The following is a 19270-nucleotide window of genomic DNA, read 5'->3' as shown; positions in this document are numbered from 1 at the left end:
GAAAACCACAGTGAAAAACACGTGTAAAGCAAATATTGCTCTCCTCCAAACTGATGTGGAATCCATTAAAGGCCCTGTGCAGGTGCAAAATTTGGGCCACACCTCAGAACCCATTATGCAGGCATTCCATGAACACTGCCAGGAATGCATGGATTATGCAATCACAAATAAAACCAAGACACAATGCCATACATGCAGGCATCTGGCATGGTGGACCCCAGCCATTACCAAACCATGCAAGAGAATGAGGAAGCTACTACATGATAGAGCCAACCTAAAAAGGGAAGTAATCTCTGATCAGTAGTATGGCAATAAAATATGTCCACTCATACAATCCACTAAGGCCAGCTACAACAAGTTGAATCTGTGAATCTTGAGGCAATGTTACACCTGCCCCATGTACACAGACAACCCTCATCTCCCCCCAAGAAATACAAATATATGTGAGAGATGCAACCATTTATCCAAACCGGAGGCTGAGCTCTCTCAACTCAGTACTGTCAAAACTAGTCAGGAGGAGAAGGTAACCACACACACCACAAACCCAGTCTCACATAGACCTATCACAACTGCAAACCAAAGACATAAACACAGAAAAACATTCCCAGGGGATCTAATTACAAACACACCACATCAACAGAGGCCTCCAAAGCAGACACCCAAGCAACCAGTACCTCCAAACATAGCACATGCAACACATAGTACACAAAGCTGGTGTGCCAAACAGTCACAGGCCAGAAGGAGAAACAACATGCCTGATACAGTTGTAATAGGTGACTCCATAGTCAGACACTCTGCTGTCCTGCTCACTAGACTGAACAAGGGAAAGGGTACAGTAAGCTGCCTGTAGGCTGCTACAATACACCACATAACACAAGTATGCAGGTCACCCCAAAGCAAGTACAAATATGATGCAGTCATTGTCCATGCTGGCATGAATGACCTGAGATGTACCTCCCCGGACTACATGAAAAGAGACATAGATGAGCTCTCCAATTATGTAGTCCAGGCCAGTATGACACTGACCTTGTGAAGCATCCTACCCTCACCAAGAATGATGCCACGGTACAAACACAGAATGATCAGCTTTAACAAGTGGCACAATTACTGGTGTCATTCCAAGGGGATCCAATATCTGTCTGCTTGGGATGTCATGCTTGACAGGCCACGCTGCTGTGCCAGGGATGGCTTGCACCTGTTACCACTGGGTGTCTGGATATTGGCTAAGGATCTTGCCAACTCCATATAGCCTTTTGTAGGCAAGGCTGAAAAGACTAACCCACCTCCCCAGAAAAAATAAGTGGAAAGAAACATAAGGGTAATGCTGCCCAATGCCAGACGTCTAAGCCTCAACATGCATGCACCAGAGGCCCACCCCAGTATGGAGAACATCGATGCCCGTGCAGTGACAGAAACCTGCAGCAAGGCTCCTGACAGCACACCAGCACTGCCAGGTTATACCTCATATCATGTGTCATGGCCCCAAAACCTGGACCAAACCATAAAACGAGGGGGAGTATCCATATTCAGCAAAGATACCCACACGTCCAGGTAACTGACAATGCACGAAGCATCGGAGACCACCCATGTGCAACTAACCATAGGCAAAACTGCTGTACAGTCTGTAGCATGCTACAGACCACACTCTCACACACAGGAACCCCACTCAGCCTTCCTGAAGACACTGGACAGTATGAATGTCTCACCAAATACCAAACAAGGTACTCACAAATTACCACATAGGTGGTAATCCATTATGTATGGAAGGAGTAATCAGGGACCTAGGGACACAAGTGGACAGTAACCTGTCATGTGACACTCACATTGCCAGTGTGGCTAGGAAGACCGTCTATATTGGCCACCTTATCATGAAAGGATCCACATCTACATCAACAGAGGTCATTGTGCCCCTATACTGTTCTCTTATCAGGCCCATAATTTAGTACAATGCCTCATTTGGGATGTACCTTACCCGACACCTGCAGCAGTTAGAAAGACCACAAAGGTACCTCACCAAGAGGATAAAGGGTCACAAATATATGTCATATGCTGCCTGGCTGTAGACACCCCAGCTGTATGCAGTCACATACTGCCTATGCAGAGACGTTGTATGCCTGTTGTACAAGGCCATGTCCAATACAGGATTAATGGACATGCTCCACCCCAGAAAATCCAAATCCATCGGAGCTGTGAATGTGAGAGATGTCAACCTCAACACATAATGAAATACGATGTGCTGGTGGGACAGATACATAACCCAGAGGCTCCCTACACCCTGGAACGGAATCCCACTCCAAGTTAGGCAGAGCCCCTCAGTGACTCTCTTCAACTGGAATCTTGCCAAGTGGATGGGTGATCACAAATGTACACTGGGGGTCTTTACTGTGTCACGTCCAGACAGAGGCACAGTAAAGTAAATCCTAAATGGCCATAATATTCACATAGCAAGGGGTGGAGAAAGCCACACACATTCTGGCTAGGCTTATAAATGCCCTAGGGTGGATAGCCTAGTATGAACCTATAAACCTATGAAGATACAAATTGTGCAGGACACTAAGGATAATCACAAGGCTTTCTTAACTGATGGTAGGAACCTTGTTGGAAATTCACAGATATGCTCTGAATCACTCAAATATTACAAACAACATACCAAACACACACACATATTGCCAACATCCAACCTGACAGGTGCAGTGCAACCCCCCCCCAAAAAAAAAAAATGCCAAATATCTATTCCAGCAGAGTGCTGGCACCCTGACATTGCAGATGCTGAGGTAACAGCCAACATCTACAATGCAAAACACACAGCATCAATGGTACGAGATGGTGTCCTGGGCTGAGTCCAACATGGACTCCAAGAAGAATGGAATGCCAAATAACACTACTGCTCAATGTCAGCCTTACCACAGGATATGTACCCAAAGAGTAGTGTACAACAACAGTGGTCCTTCTCCACAAAGGTGTTGCCTGAATGGATACTGCAAACTACCACCCCAGAATCCTGACAAGTTTGGTCTGCAAAGCCATGGAAAGGATCAGCATGTACCTCAGACATAAAGATATTGGGGGCCTACTGACACTGGACCCTACCCAGTGTGGCTGTCTTAAGTGCAGATCCTGCCCCTTAAACATGTTTGACTCATTTGAAACAGTCATTAAGGTCATTGATGAGGGGAATGTGGTCCACACAGCCTAGCTGGACCTTGAAAAAGGCTTCCATACAATACCCCATGTGTTCATTATAGATAAGCTCACCAGCTTAAATATAAACCCCTATGTCAGTAGAGGGGTTGCAAACCAGACCAAGGACAGAACTGACATGGTCAAAAATGCTGCAGCTGTGTCAGACTACAAACCAGATACAACTGGCATCCCACAAGGCTCAGTCCTGGGACCTCCCTTGTTTGGTATATATGCCCCATAGGTACAGGCCAACATGGCAGGACTGTGCCTGAACAAGTTTGCAGAGGACTACAAACTGGCCACCATATCTGACCCTCCAGCTGACACAAGCATCCCACAAAATGGCCACATAAAAAGAGACAACTGGTGCCATAGCCATGTCAGCAAGCTAATTGCAGAAAAGTGTATAGCCAACTCCTGTGGATATACATTAAGTGTCCACCAATTACCACATAGGTGTTAACCCATTAAGTACTTAAGATGTAATAAGAGACCTGGGGACACAAGTTGATAGATATCTTGCATTGGACAAGCATGTGGCTGTAGTGGTTACAGAAACATACCATATACCCACCTAATCATGAAGGTAGTCAGATCTAGATCAGGGGAGGTCATTGTGGCTCTGCAGTCATCCTTCATCAGCGTCACAATTGACTACAATGGCCCCTGTGGGATGTACCTCAGCAGACAGCTCCATCAACTGGAAAGACCCCAAAAGTACCTCACCAGGAGTATCAAAGAGCTTGAACAGATGCCATGTGTTGCCTGATGAAACAAACTGCAGCTCCACACACTGCCATACTGCCTGCCCACAGGCAAGCTGTGCCTGATGTATAAAGCCATGTCCAAGCTGGAATCAATGAACATGCTGCACCTTGTACAATCTGAATGGCAGTGAGCTATGCACATGAGAGACCTGAACCCCAGCACTGACATACATAGGACAAATTGTACTGAATGATCCATAACACAGAAGGCACTCCCACTCTTGAGTAAACTCCCAGTACAGGTTAGCCAGACAGTCACTCATCGACTCTCCTCAAGAGGAATCTTGATGAGTGGATGGGAGATGGTAGGTTTACCCTGGGTATCACTGTTATGTCACGGGTAGATGGAGGCACAGTATACTAACCATGACATATGTCATGGCAAACTCCAGTTACAATGTGTGTCGAAGGACAAACACACTCTCTGACTAGCATTAGAAATGGCCTAGGGCACATCGCTAGTGTTTGCCAATGTCCACCTATGTTGTGGAATACACTACCAATGTTGGACAAGCCTGGTTTAAGTAGTCCATATCTGAACATAATGCAACATGGTCATATGTGCACAACTTGCCCCTAACCAGTCTGTTGTGCTCACTATGAAAATTTAAAGCAGTGATAATACTAAAGCCCAGGATACTGTCCACCACAGTGAAAGTACTGAACCAGTACACTATACGGTACTACAGTGTTAGGTCAGTATGAAAGGATGTTGACAACTGTATGCAAAGTATCCCATGCAAACCCTGCAGGCACAGTATAATCCCTGTTGTGTTCAGACACAAAGCAGTTGGCCAGTAAGTACACAACATGACACCCAACACACAACCATAAACGTGAGATATTGTTGAAGTTCACACTCATCCACAAATGTGGTGGACTGCAGAGTTCAACATATGGAAAGCTCACACTGGGCATGCTCGCACACTTTGATAAATGAGACATATGTCAGACAACATGCCATGGAAAGCCTGAACTGGGCATGCTCACACACTTAGGCCATATTTCAGTTTAGCAGTTGGCCACACATATTTGATATTTGTACGTGTTATTCCAGGAACCAACCACATTACAGCAATCTGCCCAGTGCACACAGCTAAATGACTACAGAGACATAAGTGATATACTGGATCCCTCTCATATTCAAACATCTTCCACAGATATACAAGTTGTTCATAGAAACAGGGAATGCTATGGCAATAAATACCTGCAAACAGTCTATCAGCAACAAATATTGTGCATCTAACAATTAAACATATGGGTGTAGAGGTCAATACTAGGCTGTTTGCCCTAGGGAATGAAAGCTTAGCCAGAGTGTTCTTGGCATCTGCCTCCCCAGTACAGTAGGCTACTGTGCCATTGTAAAGTAGGTCACATAAGGCACTGTTTGAAGCTAGTGTGCTGTGCCTCCATCAAGCAGGGACACAGTGGAGATCCCAGGGGTTGAATTTGCTATGCCACATCCATGTGGATGGTGTGTGCTGGAAGAGGGTTGGTGAGGACCTCTAACAGTAAGTGGGCATCAATAACAGACTGAGGGGAGCCATATCTGCAGTGTCTGGACAATTTCACTGTCAACACTTTGTCGTGATGATTATCAGGGATTGAAGTGTCATGCCAGTACTGTTCAGAGATGTCCTCCCTCTGTGGGCTACTGCTCTGCAATGTATTAGCTCACTCCGTCTGTTGGACAGCTCATATATGGCTAGTGTACACCTGACAGGTGTCCTGTTGTGGAGGAGTCATGGGTATATTTGGAATAGCATGATCAATGCAAACCTTCCACATGCTCATAGAATGCAATTGTCAAGGATTATTCAGAGTGGCCTGTATAGTCCCCCAGCATGCTCCTTTGAAGTCTTCCACCCCAGTCTTCACAAGTGCAAAGTCTGCTTTTGATAAATACACTTTGTTTGCAGTGACAACCTTGCCTGGGGGTGGGGATGGGATATGGATGTCCAGGGAAAGGTGGGTATGGTCAGATATCAACAATGGTGGTCTACCTCTGGTGTGGAACAGTGAGTACCCATGTTGCAGATGGTCAGGTACAATACGTATTCCCCCTTGTGGCTGTGGTGAGTGGTCCTGCCATAGCACATGGACTCACAAATTGTAGTGGCTGTAGGGTAATGTTGTAGAGGCCTGAGTAGTTCCCACACACAAGATACCTGTACCTGATGTTAACAACTGGAATGGTGTATGTGAAAACCTTCATATCTTGGCACTGTTCCCAGGGAAGCAAAGTGTGTGTCCTGGATGTGGGAGGGGTGGTCTGAACTGGTTGTGTTGTGTGTTACAGGTCCTGTGGTCACAAAGCATGGTATAAAACATAATCTGCCAGTGCTGATGTGCATATCTGACCCTAAAGTAGGTGGCTGCAAATGCATATATATGCTATCCCCCACCTGACAGGTAGTAATAGATGTACATACCTCTGTATAAATAATGATGTCAGCACCCTATAAATACTGCAGGTGCAAAATAGATGCCCAGTAATTCAGATAGTGCGCTCTGCTAATGCGTCTCCTGCAAGTGTCATAATATAGTTAGGTAGGGGCTTGAATCCTGCCAATGCTTAGTGTGTGTAGGTGAGTGGGGTTGGTGTGTGTGCAATTCTGTGAGAGAAAAATGTCCCTTTTGGCAACTAGGAGAACACACTACAGGATGCACATTCCCCTTTCTAAACACTGATGGTGTCAGCACCCTATAAGTACAGCAGGAGAAGGGAAACCTTCCAATAATGTGAATAGCGTGCTCCGCAAATGCATCTGTTTCAACTGGCATAGAATAGTTTGGTAGGGGTTTGAATTCTACAAATGCTTAGTGTGTATGTTTGGGTGAGGGGGTTAGTGTATGTGCAATTCTTTGTGAGAGAAATGTCCCTTTTGGCAACTAGGAGAACACACTACAGGATGCGCATTCCCCTTTCTAAACACTGATGATGTCAGCACCCTATAAGTACAGCAGGAGAAGGGAAACCTTGCAGTAATGCGAATAGCGCACTCCGCTAATGTGTCTGTCTTGAGTGTATTAACATAGTTAGGTAGGGGTTTGAATCCTGCAACTGCTCAGTGTTTGGGTGAGGGGGTTTTGTGTGTGTGCAATTATGTGCGAGAGAAATGTCCCTTTTGGCAACTAGGAGAACACACTACAAGATGCACATTCCCCTTTCTAAACACTGATGATGTCAGCACCCTATAAGTATAGCAGGAGAAGGGGAAACCTCCCAGTAATGCGAATAACGTGCTTTGCCAATGCTTCAGTCTTGAGTATAATAACATAGTTAGATAGGGGGTTGAATCCTACAAATGCTCAGTGTGGGTGAGGGGTGTTAATGTGTGTGCAATTATGTGTGAGAGAAATGTCCCTTTTGGCAACTAGGAGAACACACTACAGGATGCACATTCCCCTTTCTAAACACTGATGATGTCAGCACCCTATAAGTACAGCCGGAGAAGAGGAGCCCCCCCCCCACTAATGCAAATAGCGCGCTCGGCTACTGCGTCTCGTACTAGTGTCATAACATAGTTAGGTAGGGATTTGAATCCTGCAAATAGCAAGTGTGTGTGGTGTGGTGGGGGGGGGTGGAAGTAGGCTGTGTGCAATTACATGTGTGAGAGAACTGACCTTTTTGGCAACCAGTACAACACACCAGCTGCTGCATATTCCAATCTCTAAACAGAGATGATGTCAGCACCCTACAAGTACAGCAGAAGAGGGCAAATCTCCCAGTGATGCAAATAGCATGCTCTGCTACTGCGTCTCTCACTACTGTCATAGCACAGTTAGTTATGGCTTTGAATTCCACAAATGTCATGTGTGTTTTTGTCACACAGAATGCCCATGTGTGTGGGTTGTTCTTCACAATAATGCATGACATCAATTAAACGAGTAATGGCAATGCACACATATGATGTATGTGTGTGCCAAATACACATATATACCTGTGACCTTCAATAGTTCCCATGTCTGATGCCTGCCAGATGTGAATACATGATATTTGCACTGGATAACATTATGACTGTGGTTTTCTGTGCGGGTGCTGCATGTGGTATGTGTATATACAGTGTGAGTTGTATATGGTATCATCCTAGCAGCGAGGGATACACATCTGGTCTGGGGCATATAGTCTACATGTTGTTGATGAACAGGTGCTGCATGTTTTCACCTGTTGTGGGAGAGGTAACAAGTTGTTCCATAGCAATGCAGTGACTACATGCTAGGAACCTTTCAGCTAGGGTGTTGTAGCTACAGTACTTCATCAGCATTCAGTAATACTTCAGCATTCTTGGTGAGGGTATGATGCCAACCAAGGTCAGGGTCATACCAGCCTGTGGCACATGCTCAGAGAACCCTTCTATGTTCCCTATCATGTAGTCCAGGGAGGTACATCACAGGTCAGCCATAGTGGCATGGACAATGACTGAGTCATATGTGTCCATGCCTCTGACTGACCTGTATGCTTATGTTATGTGGTGGACCATAGTGCCCCACGGGCATATCACTCTGACCTTCACCTTGTCCAGCCTGGTGTGCGGGATCTCACTGTACTGGACAATTAAGGTACCTAACACAACTGTAGCAGGTGTGTTGTCTAGCCATACAGGCTGTGACTGTTTGGCTCACAGGATTTGTGTGCTATGTGTTGCACGTGCTGTGTTCTGGCTTAACGTATGCCTGTGTGCCAGCTGCAGAGGTGTCTGCTGCTCAGGCAGGATGCTATTCTGAGGCTCCAAGAATGCCCCAGTGTGTTCGTGTGTTTGAATTGCTGTCAGTGTAGGTTTACATCAGACTGGTATTGTAGTCACTGTAGTATTTCATGCCACCTGACAGGTTATGCCAGTACTGGGTTCAGAGTGCTTAGTCTCCAGTTTGGCTATGTGGTTGCATCTCACACATGTGTTGTACGTCCATGGGTAGGGGAGAGGGTTGACTGTGTACATGTGGCAGCTGTGACATTGCCACATGACTCACATATTCCACAACTGTACCATATAGGTGACTGACAAGTGACCTTTGCTCATGCTACCATAGTATTGCGATTGCCATGGTGATTAACAGCACATAGGGCCAAAGGGGAACAAGGTACAGAAGGTGAGTATGTGAGGGTGTAGTGCCTGTGATTAGTTAGCACTGGCATATATGACTGCTCACGTGGTCAAATGCCAGGTAAGTCATATGCAATGTGTCACAGGCAATGTTTATTTTATTTATTTATTTTACATTTGTTGATGTACATGCGAACAGGACAAACAGTGATGTTCTGTCAAGTGAGACATGGACATACATATAGTAAGCTATGCAGATGTCACTAGGAATCCACAGGAGCTCCGTAAATCTGCATTGCAGGTGGAATCAGTGTTCCAGGGTAACTGTAAGCAAACATGCATGCAAACAAAGCTACAGTAAGCAGGGCTGCTCGTAGTCCATTGTACAACAAACAAGCTGTACCACTTCCAGTAGGTAACAGTGCAAATATGCAGGCACTATACACATGTACATGGAAATACACAGGTCAGATGGCCAGGGTCCAGTCTCAGCGCACACAAGTGTACAGACCATGTACCGTCAGGATGTACAATAACCGGATGGAAACCCATGTGCTCATACTTGCACTAATACACATGTCAAATAACAGACACTGAGCCTTCACTCAGTGGTTCCATACTCAGTAGGATGTATGCTACCTGTCCTGCCAACACAGTATCCCTGACATTTATGGGGGCTCCCCCTCCTGTGAAAGTTAGTTTGTGTGTTGGGGCTGTCTAGCATGGTATGAGATGTGAGCTTGCAGTGCTAGGGTGCTCCTGTGTGTCCTGTACCAGTTGTGTAGTACTGCACACATATCAACATCCTCAAACATCCGCATTGCAGAGTCCAGTGTGGGCAACATGCCACTTTCAGTTTACATGTCCATCATTGCATATCAATACTTTCATTACCTTATCCCCTGTGCTACCTATGTATGTGGCCTTCTGTTGACATCCTTACCACCAGTATGCAAACATGTGCAGATGATACACTATGGTACTTACCATGGGTGTAGAAAACAGTACAAGATAATCATACCCTTACTGCATCAGGCATGCTGGGATATACCCACAATTATATGAGCACACTGTACTGTTCATAGGTTCATAGGTTCATAGGTTAATACTAGGATATCTGCCCTAGGGCATTTATAAGCCTAGCCAGAGTGTGCGTGGCTTTCGCCGCCCCTTAGGTTGAAGAATACTAGACCCATTATTTAGTTAGTTGTACCTCTGTCTAGTAGTGACACAGAGATGATCCTCGGGGTAAACCTACGATCTCCCATCCACTGGTCAAGATTCCTCTTGAAAAGAGCCAGTGAAGAGCTCTGCCTCACATGGACCGGGATTCGGTTCCATAGCATAAGGAGTCTCTGGGTGATGAATCTGTCCCTCCAGCACATCCTATTTATATCCGTGTTGAGGTTTAAGTCCCTTGCTCTCGTGGATCTGGTGGATCTGGATTTTTTGAGGTGGAGCATGTCCATTAATTCTGGGTTGGACATGGCTTTGTATGTCAGGCATAGATCACCTCTGAGCAGACGGTATGCGACTGAATAGAGCTGGAGTTTCTTCAGTCGGGCAGCATATGACATGTTTTTGAGCCCCTTTATCCTTTTGGTGAGGAACTTTTGGGGTCTTTCCAATTGCTGCAGATGTCGGGTAAGATACATTCCGAACGGGGCATTGTATTCAATCATTGGTCGAATAAGTGAAGAGTACAGGGGTACAATGACATTGCTTGATCTGGATGTGAATCCCTTCATGATCAGGTGGGCAATGTAGAAGGTTTTTCTAACCACATTGGCAACATGGGTGTCGAACGAGAGGTTTATGTCTACTTGGGTCCCTAGGTCCCTGATTACCTCTTCCATGCTTAATGGATTGCCTCCTATGTGATAGTTAGGGGTTACCTTGTTTTTTCCAAAGGGTATGACTATACATTTTTTGGCGTTCAGCTTCAGGCCATGGCTCTGGCACCAGTTACCCATTTCTATGAGTCCTCTTTGGAGGATATCCATGTCTGATGGATTCTCGACTATGGTGCCCAGTTTGCAGTCGTCTGCAAACTTTGTCAGCCATAATCCCCCTATGTTTGTCTGTACTTCTGAAAAATAGATGCCGAATAAGAGGGGGCCCAGGACTGAGCCCCGTGGGACACCGCTTGTGACTGGCCTGGAGTCTGACATGGCACCAGCAACTCTGACCCTGTGGGTTCTGTCCTTGAGCCAGTTTGCAACCCATCTTGTGACATATGGGTTTATATTTAAGCTGGTGAGCTTTTCTATGATACCCGAGTGGGGTATTGTGTCGAAAGCTTTAGCAAGGTCAAGGTAGGCTGTGTGAACTGCCTTACCCTCATCAATGGCCTTGGTGACTGTCTCAAAGAAGTCGACTAAGTTTAATAGGCACGATCTGCCCTTTACAAAGCCAAATTGGGTAGGATCCAATGTCTGTAGGTCCCCAATGTCTTTATTTATGAGTTCCATTATGATTCTCTCCATAGCTTTGCAGACCAGGCTTGTTAAGCTTATGGGGCGGTAATTACCAGGGTCCGTAGAGGCACCACCTTTGTGGAGTGGGACCACAGTTGCTGTACGCCACTCTTTAGGTACGTATCCTGTGGTGAGGCTGAGGTTAAATAGTAGCCTTATGTGCGGGTTTAGTTCCTCCTTGAGTTCATGTAGCACACAGCCCGGGACACCATCCGGTCCCATTGATGCTGTGTTTTTAGCTTTAGAGAGAGCAGCTCTCACCTGGGCATCTGAAATGTCTGGGAGGCTACACTCTGTCGGTATAGATATTTCTCCTTTTGGGGGGGGAGGGAGGGGAGAAATTTGCACTGAACCTGTCTGCCAGTATGTTGGCAATGTCTGTGGGTTCTGTGATTTTTGTATCATTTTGGACTAATTCTGAGCATATCTGGGAGTTCCCACCCAGGTTTCTAACATAGCTAAAGAATGCCTTGTGATTGTCTTTTGAGTCCTTTGTGATTTTTCTCTCAAAGTTGGCCTTGGAAGATTTTATGAGTGATCATAGTTTTTTGCTAGTGTTGATTACGGATGTCTTAACTTTTAGGGATTTTGTTCTATCCTGTAGTAGCTTTCTCCTCTTGTTGTACAGTTTGTTTATGGCTGGGGTCCACCAGACCAGGCGCTTGCCTTTGGTGGAATGGGTCTTGATTTTATTTGGGATTGCTTGATCCATGCAATCCTGGAGGTGCTCGTAGAAAGCTTTTGTAAGGGATTCAGTAGCGTGGGTTGTGGTTTCCACTAGTTTGGGGGCCTTGAAGGATACCACCCCCATCTTAAGCAGTGTGAAGTTGGCTTTTGAGAAGTTCTTCACTGTGGTCTTTTTTGTTGGGGGTGGGGGAGGGATGTGGATCTCCAGTGTGATTAGTTTGTGGTCTGATCTCACCAATGAGGGATATACTTCCAGTGTGGAGCATTTTGTCCCCATATTTGTGATGATCAGGTCCAGTATATTTTCCCCTCTTGTGGAATGGTAACTAGTTGTTCCATAGCATTAGAGTTTATGAACTCTAGGAACCTTTGGGCTAGGGTATTGGGGCTTGAGTAATGTTCCCAGTCTATGTTTGGGTAGTTGAAGTCACCCAGTATGATGGTGTTTGGAGAGACATTTATACTGTCCAGTGTCTTCAGGAAGGCTGTGTGAGATTCCTGGGATTGAGAGGGTGATCTGTAACATGCTATAAACTGCAGGGCAGTTTTGTCTATGGTTACTTGCACCTGAATGGTCTCTGATGCTTCATGCATAGCCACCAACCTGGAGGTGTGGGTATCCTTGATGAATATGGATACACCCCCTCCTTTTGTGGTACGGTCCGGGTTTTGGGGCCAGAACGCATGATATGAGGTATAACCTGATAGTGCCGGGGTGCTCTCAGGAGCCTTGAACCAGGTTTCAGTCACCGCACAGACATCGATGTTCTCCATATTGAGGAGGGCTTCGAGGGCGTGCATCTTGAGATTTAGACTTCTGGCGTTGAGCAGCATTACCCTTAGTTTTTTTTCATTTTTGTTTTCTAGGGCGGAAGGTTTAGAATTTGAGCCTTGCCTAAAAAAGGCACTATGGGGGTGGCAAGAGCCTTGGCCAATATCCGGAAACCTAGAGGTGACAGGTGCAAGCCGTCCCTTGCGAAGCAGCGTGGCTTGGCAAGCATGTCATCCAGCATGTTAACAACATGATACTATTACTACACGTCTATGTAGTCACCCTGTGCATCAGCAAAATGTTAACCTGTACCTGCACTGATGTTACAGATTGCAGGAGGTGGCACAGTTTCATCATATGCACAGGGTGTGAACTTGGTATGCCTGAGTCTGCCACTGATACCACCAACTGACATGTATGTATATGTGTGTTAGTGAGGGACAGCAGTACAAGGTGGGGCAATGTTGATGCAGTGTGTCCATGTATGCAATAGCCCTAGGTGTTGCCAATTTGCATGTGTGTATGGATGCACACAGTTCCACCTCATGGCTGCCATTTACCGGTGTTTGTGGACAGCCACAGACTGTACCTGCCAGGTCATACAGATCAGTGTCTCTGGCCACGGATACGGTACCTGTGCCTTGCAGGGGTGCTACAGACCATATCCGGTACTAATCCAGACTGGGTACTGTCATCAGAAGCAGGTGTTCATTGTCTGGACACAGATCCCTGTTGGGCCTGTCCAGAGCCACGTGCACATGGTTTCCTGGTGCGGTCTGATGACAGCACAGACCCAGCATTGCTGGGGCTGCTGCTGGCACTATGGGGGCAGCCGTGGCCCTGTTGTCATCTGCAATGACTGCCAGCTGCTGCTGTTGCTAGCATACGCCCACGTCGATGTCTCAACCATCCACCATTGCCCTGGCTCATAGGCATGTAGTTGTGGAACTGATCTAATATGTCCCCACAACGTCTGTTTATGACATCGATGAAATTACAAATGGCAGCCGCAATGTCACACATACTGTCACTCATGGCTGTGCGACATGCTGTCAGCTCCCTCAGACCCTGTCTGGTGTACAGTTACATACATGACTGTGCCTGCATGACAGCCCAAAACATAGCTGAGGTTGTAAGACCTCTGTTTGCACGTCTGACAGGGGCAGTACACCCACGGATGCTCCCACGAGAACCCCTGGACATCTGTCTGTGTGGTACCATCTCAGGGCCATGCCCATGGCTGCTGTGTGGGGAAGCATGTGCCACAGATACCACATTACCCTGGTCAATGCCCACTGCATCCTGTCCATCACCTAGGGACATTGGTGACAAAGGATGTATTGGCAGGATGACTGTGCGCATTGATGGGGTTGACAGCTGTGTACTGTCAATTGGATGACCAATGACGGACCCTAGCACACCTTCCTGGGCCATTACACAGATGTCATCATTATCAATACCCGTAGCACCTGATTCAGGTTCCCTGCTGCATGACACCAGAGCAGCACCAGAACCTGTGGGAGGGAAACAGGAAACACAGTTTACAATGTCTACACAATGTTACCAGTGATGCACACATGCACAAGTGCACACATGCACAGGTGCACACATGCACACATGCACACATGCACAGGTGCACACATGCACAGGTGCACACATGCACACATGCACAGGTGCACACATGCACACATGCACAGGTGTACACATGCACACATGCACACGTGCACAGGTGCACACATGCACACAGTTGCACACTTGCACACAGTTGCACACTTGCACACTTGCACACTACTCAGTATGCGAGATATCAACACACAGACACAGACACATCTGCATGCATACACAGAGCACTACTGATTGAGCCTAATATTACTATTACTATCAAGACTATTAAAGGTATTGTTAATACACACTCACCAGCTTGGATAGACTGCATTGCTGTTACACCGGAGGGACATGCAGAAATGAGGAAATAAATGTCAGTGGGCACAACTGTGCCATTGTTACTGAGTATGATACAGGTCAGTAGTACAACAGTTGCCTTTCACAGGTCAGCTGCTGATATTGAGAATATCACACTTGCACATTAAATACTATGATGACAGCTACAAACCAAGGACACACCTCACACATGCATTAACTACCAGTGTACACAACAGTCAACTATACAGATGGCATATTACCTGCACGCTCGTAGTCATGGTGCTGTGTGGCCCCAGCCTCCATCATAATGCAGGTCTGCTGCTATTGTTGTTGGTGGGCTGGAGCGACAACACTTAGGAGTAGTCCCTCCAATCTGGTGAGTGGGGGATGTGTAGCCACCCCACCACCTGTGGCAACCTGTTGTCTGTGGATATCCGACGCACGCTGATGGACATTTCTGATTAAATCACTGCAGTGATGTCGTACCTGCTCATATGTCCTATTATGCGTGCCTGTGTCATTTACCCGATGGACCAGGTCTTGCCACAGTGCAGCCCTCTCCTGCTGATTCTGGCTGGTGCGGGAAATGAGTATTGCAAAATCCCGCACCAGGCTGTGGTGTATTTCCTCATCCTTGGCTACAGAGTATGCCAGATTGTGCTGCTGAGCCATGGTCCTGAAAAAGGAAATAAAATGATATCAGCAAACTATGTCAGCAGAATTTGGCACACATACTACACATGCTACTCGACTGTTGTGATACAACATATCTCCCATATATAGCACCTGTCTGTCTATTGGTGGATACACATGTAAATGGCCAGGTATCAGTGCTCAGCCACAATCAGCAACAGTACCTGCACATCTATAATGGTTATTACTACCAAATCCCAGTAGTCAGCAGCACACCGATTCAGGCTTCAAAGTACTTCCTCACTCTGGGGGTTTGTGGACGAGATTCTGTATGGGCACACCATCAACTACTGTGGATCTGACCACAACCAATCAGCCTGGATATATATATCCCACCTCCACCACCAGCACACAAATGACTACAGTGAATAACATTTCAAACGCAAACTTTCTACTTCTTAAGACTGAGATGGTATCCTTTGCTCACTGGGCCAGTGGGTCACAAACCCACAATACACCCTTCATAAAATGATTTCTACGGATATCTCCGGAAATGCATGGATCATGCAATCCCATAAGACCAAGACACTCTACAAAGGAAAGCATCCTGTCTGGTGGACCCTAGCCATAAACAGATTGTATAACAAAAAGATGGAAGCTACTGCAAGACAGGAGCATAATTCCACAAAGAGAAGGCATGTCTATCCAACTACAACCATTCCGCTATCCACCAAACCATCCACAACCCTGAGAGGGAACCAACCAGACCAGATAACCACCCTCCAGTCATACCAGAACCCGGACGAAACCCAATCATATCATCAACCAAATCAAACAACCAACCGAACCATTGACATCACAACCACTGTACAGACTATCCATGTTAACCCTCCCAAACCTACGACATCAATTCCATCCAACCGAACGTAACCCCACCAACCAGACGTCCAGTGCGATACCAGAAAGCCAAACCACGTTCATCAACGAACCCGACTTATCCCCAGTCAGTACCACGTAACCAAGATGACCAAACCCCTAGCCACAAACACCAACTGACTATGATTCAACCAACCAACTATTAACCATACATCATCATACATCCACTACATATAACTAGTCTTACTATACATTTACACGGCTGACCACAAAATTGGCCCTTTTATTGCAGGGTATGTCTTATCTGTGGGTAGGAACCTGTACCTCCGCCATGTGCTCTCTACTGTGGTGTCAAGGACGACACACAGCGGTCATTTAGGTTGTGGATGGTGTGAGGTGTTACTATGGCTGTTGGACATCTGTCATGGGTGTGACTTAATTATGTAAATCCAGGAGTGGTAACCTCTATGTGGGTAGTATGTGTGCACTTTGTGGTGTTGTCAGTCACTGTGCATTGGTAATGTGTTTGAGTGCATTGTCACAGTGTCCTACATGTCACTGTGTCCTTCTCCATATCTGTAGATGTCATGTGAGGTACATACCATGGCAGCCATTGTGTGGTGTAGAGGGGTACACTGACCTACATGTCCATAGCTGACACACCATGTCTGCTGACACATACCATGTACAGGTATTCCAGGAATAGTGGGCCACTGTGACTATCATTGGGGGGACTATTGTACACATTTATGACCCTGTTCACCCCTGACACATGCAGTGGTGGGCAGCCAATCACATATCTGGTGGTTACTGGTGTAGGTGATTTGAAATGGGGTATGATACTCCTGTTTTGACACTGGTGTTCACTCCATGCCTTTGCCACCAGGCAGCTATTGCAATACATCTGTACACATGTGCCTCACTCAGAATATATATATATATATATATATATATATATATATATATATATATATATATATATATATATATATATATATATATATATATATATATATATATATATATATATATATATATGTATGTATATATATATATATATATATATATATATATATATATATATATATATATATATATGTCTGCATATATACATATATACATATGTACATATATTGCTATAGATACGGAGAGGGGGGTGACAGTGAGGGGTGAGAGGACAGAGGGGGTGGGACAGGGGAGTGTGAGATAGTCATATACAGTCATATCTGTAGATAGTCAGATCTGTCTGTCTATGTATATGTATCTACATATATCTATATCTGTATGTGTGTATTACATATATATGTTTGTACATATTCTATCTACATCTGTCTATGTATTCTACATCCTCTATCTATGCATGCATACATATATATATATATATATATATATATATATATATATATATATATATATATATATATATATATATATATATACATACATACATACATACATATATTGACATTCATACGTATCCATATGATAGATAGGTATATCAACATGTTTGTTTACAAAACTATATACACACACTAACATACTGCTAAACATACATAACTGTGAAACCTACTTTGTACATTGCACTATAACCTACATTCAGCCTACATTGATATGTGCACATAGATGCTCTCACATACATATGTATGTACAGCCTTCACTGATAGTTGCTGTATGTCCCCTGCCCTATGCACATCTTCATATACATATAGATACAGACCACTGACACATATGGAGGGTTCACAGTATGTAGACTTTTAAAGTATTACTTTACATTACCTGTGTTTGTCACAGCTGCTTACGTTGCCTTTTGGATCGGTGTCCTGCTGCTGCTCCAGTTGACAGATGTCAGCTTTCTAGTAGGTTTTGTTAAGTGTTTTTGTTTGTGTATTTTCTCTCTCTCTCTCTCTCTCTCTCTCTCTCTCTCTCTCTCCCTACCTCCAGAGGGTGCAATGAAAGTATTGCATGTGTGGACTGGGAGTACAGCATGCTTTTGTAGGTATCTGCATATGTCCATGTGATGGCCTCTGCACCAGTTGTTAGCCAGCATTTGCTAATTGCATGCAGCCAGTTGTTTACTGATTGCAGTTCTCACTGTGATTTCAGGACAGTGCTATAAAAAGGTATGTGAGATAGGCATAGCCCTTTCAGAGTTTAAGGGCAGGGACCATGCTGGTATGCTGTGGACACTGTTCTGTGAGTGTAAAGGTTAGTATCTCTCTCATATTTCCGGCTGTCTTGTAGATTAACATTTCTCCATTCATTTCTCCAGTTTCCTGTACTAAGTGTGTATGTACACTGACACCTAAGACTACTACTACTGTTAATGTGGGTATGTGTGCTTTTCTGTGGGACATGTGGTGTAACTGGTATATAGCAGTGGCTCTTGCACTTTGTTGCTATGGCTTCAATATTTGCCCTTTACATTCACTACTTGTATGCCTGCTAGATGTCTTGACTGTAGTGTGTTGCTGTGGCTTTCCTATTTTCCGTGTACATTCACACCTTGGACTGCTTGCTATATCTGCTAGGGTGTTACTGCATGCAGTGTGGTATAGCCATGGTGTGGGCCTTGACATCTATCAGGGTATTTGAGTATGCTGCTGAGCAGGCCCCAGGGACTCTCAGGTGCATCTTTTATCTGCCTCATGGAATGGTACATATCAGTGGGGTACACCCATTAAATTGTCTGGTATTCTGCAGTTGTGACTGTGGGTTAGCATGAGCATATGTATTACTACACTATTTCTCCTGTGCAAGTGGTGCATACTTTCAGTACTTCATAGTTACCATTGCATGTGTTATAACACCATTCTGCCTACTGTTTGTACATTTCACAGGGAGTCTGTGGGGCATCCCTGTAACTCAGTCACTGTTGCTATGTCTAGGCTCTTAACTACTCAAATA

This window comes from Protopterus annectens, chromosome 5.part0 (genome assembly GCF_019279795.1).
Source record: "Protopterus annectens isolate FY-2018-M chromosome 5.part0, PAN1.0, whole genome shotgun sequence".
Classification (NCBI taxonomy): Eukaryota; Metazoa; Chordata; order Ceratodontiformes; family Protopteridae; genus Protopterus; species Protopterus annectens.
This window is presented reverse-complemented; position numbering follows the sequence as displayed.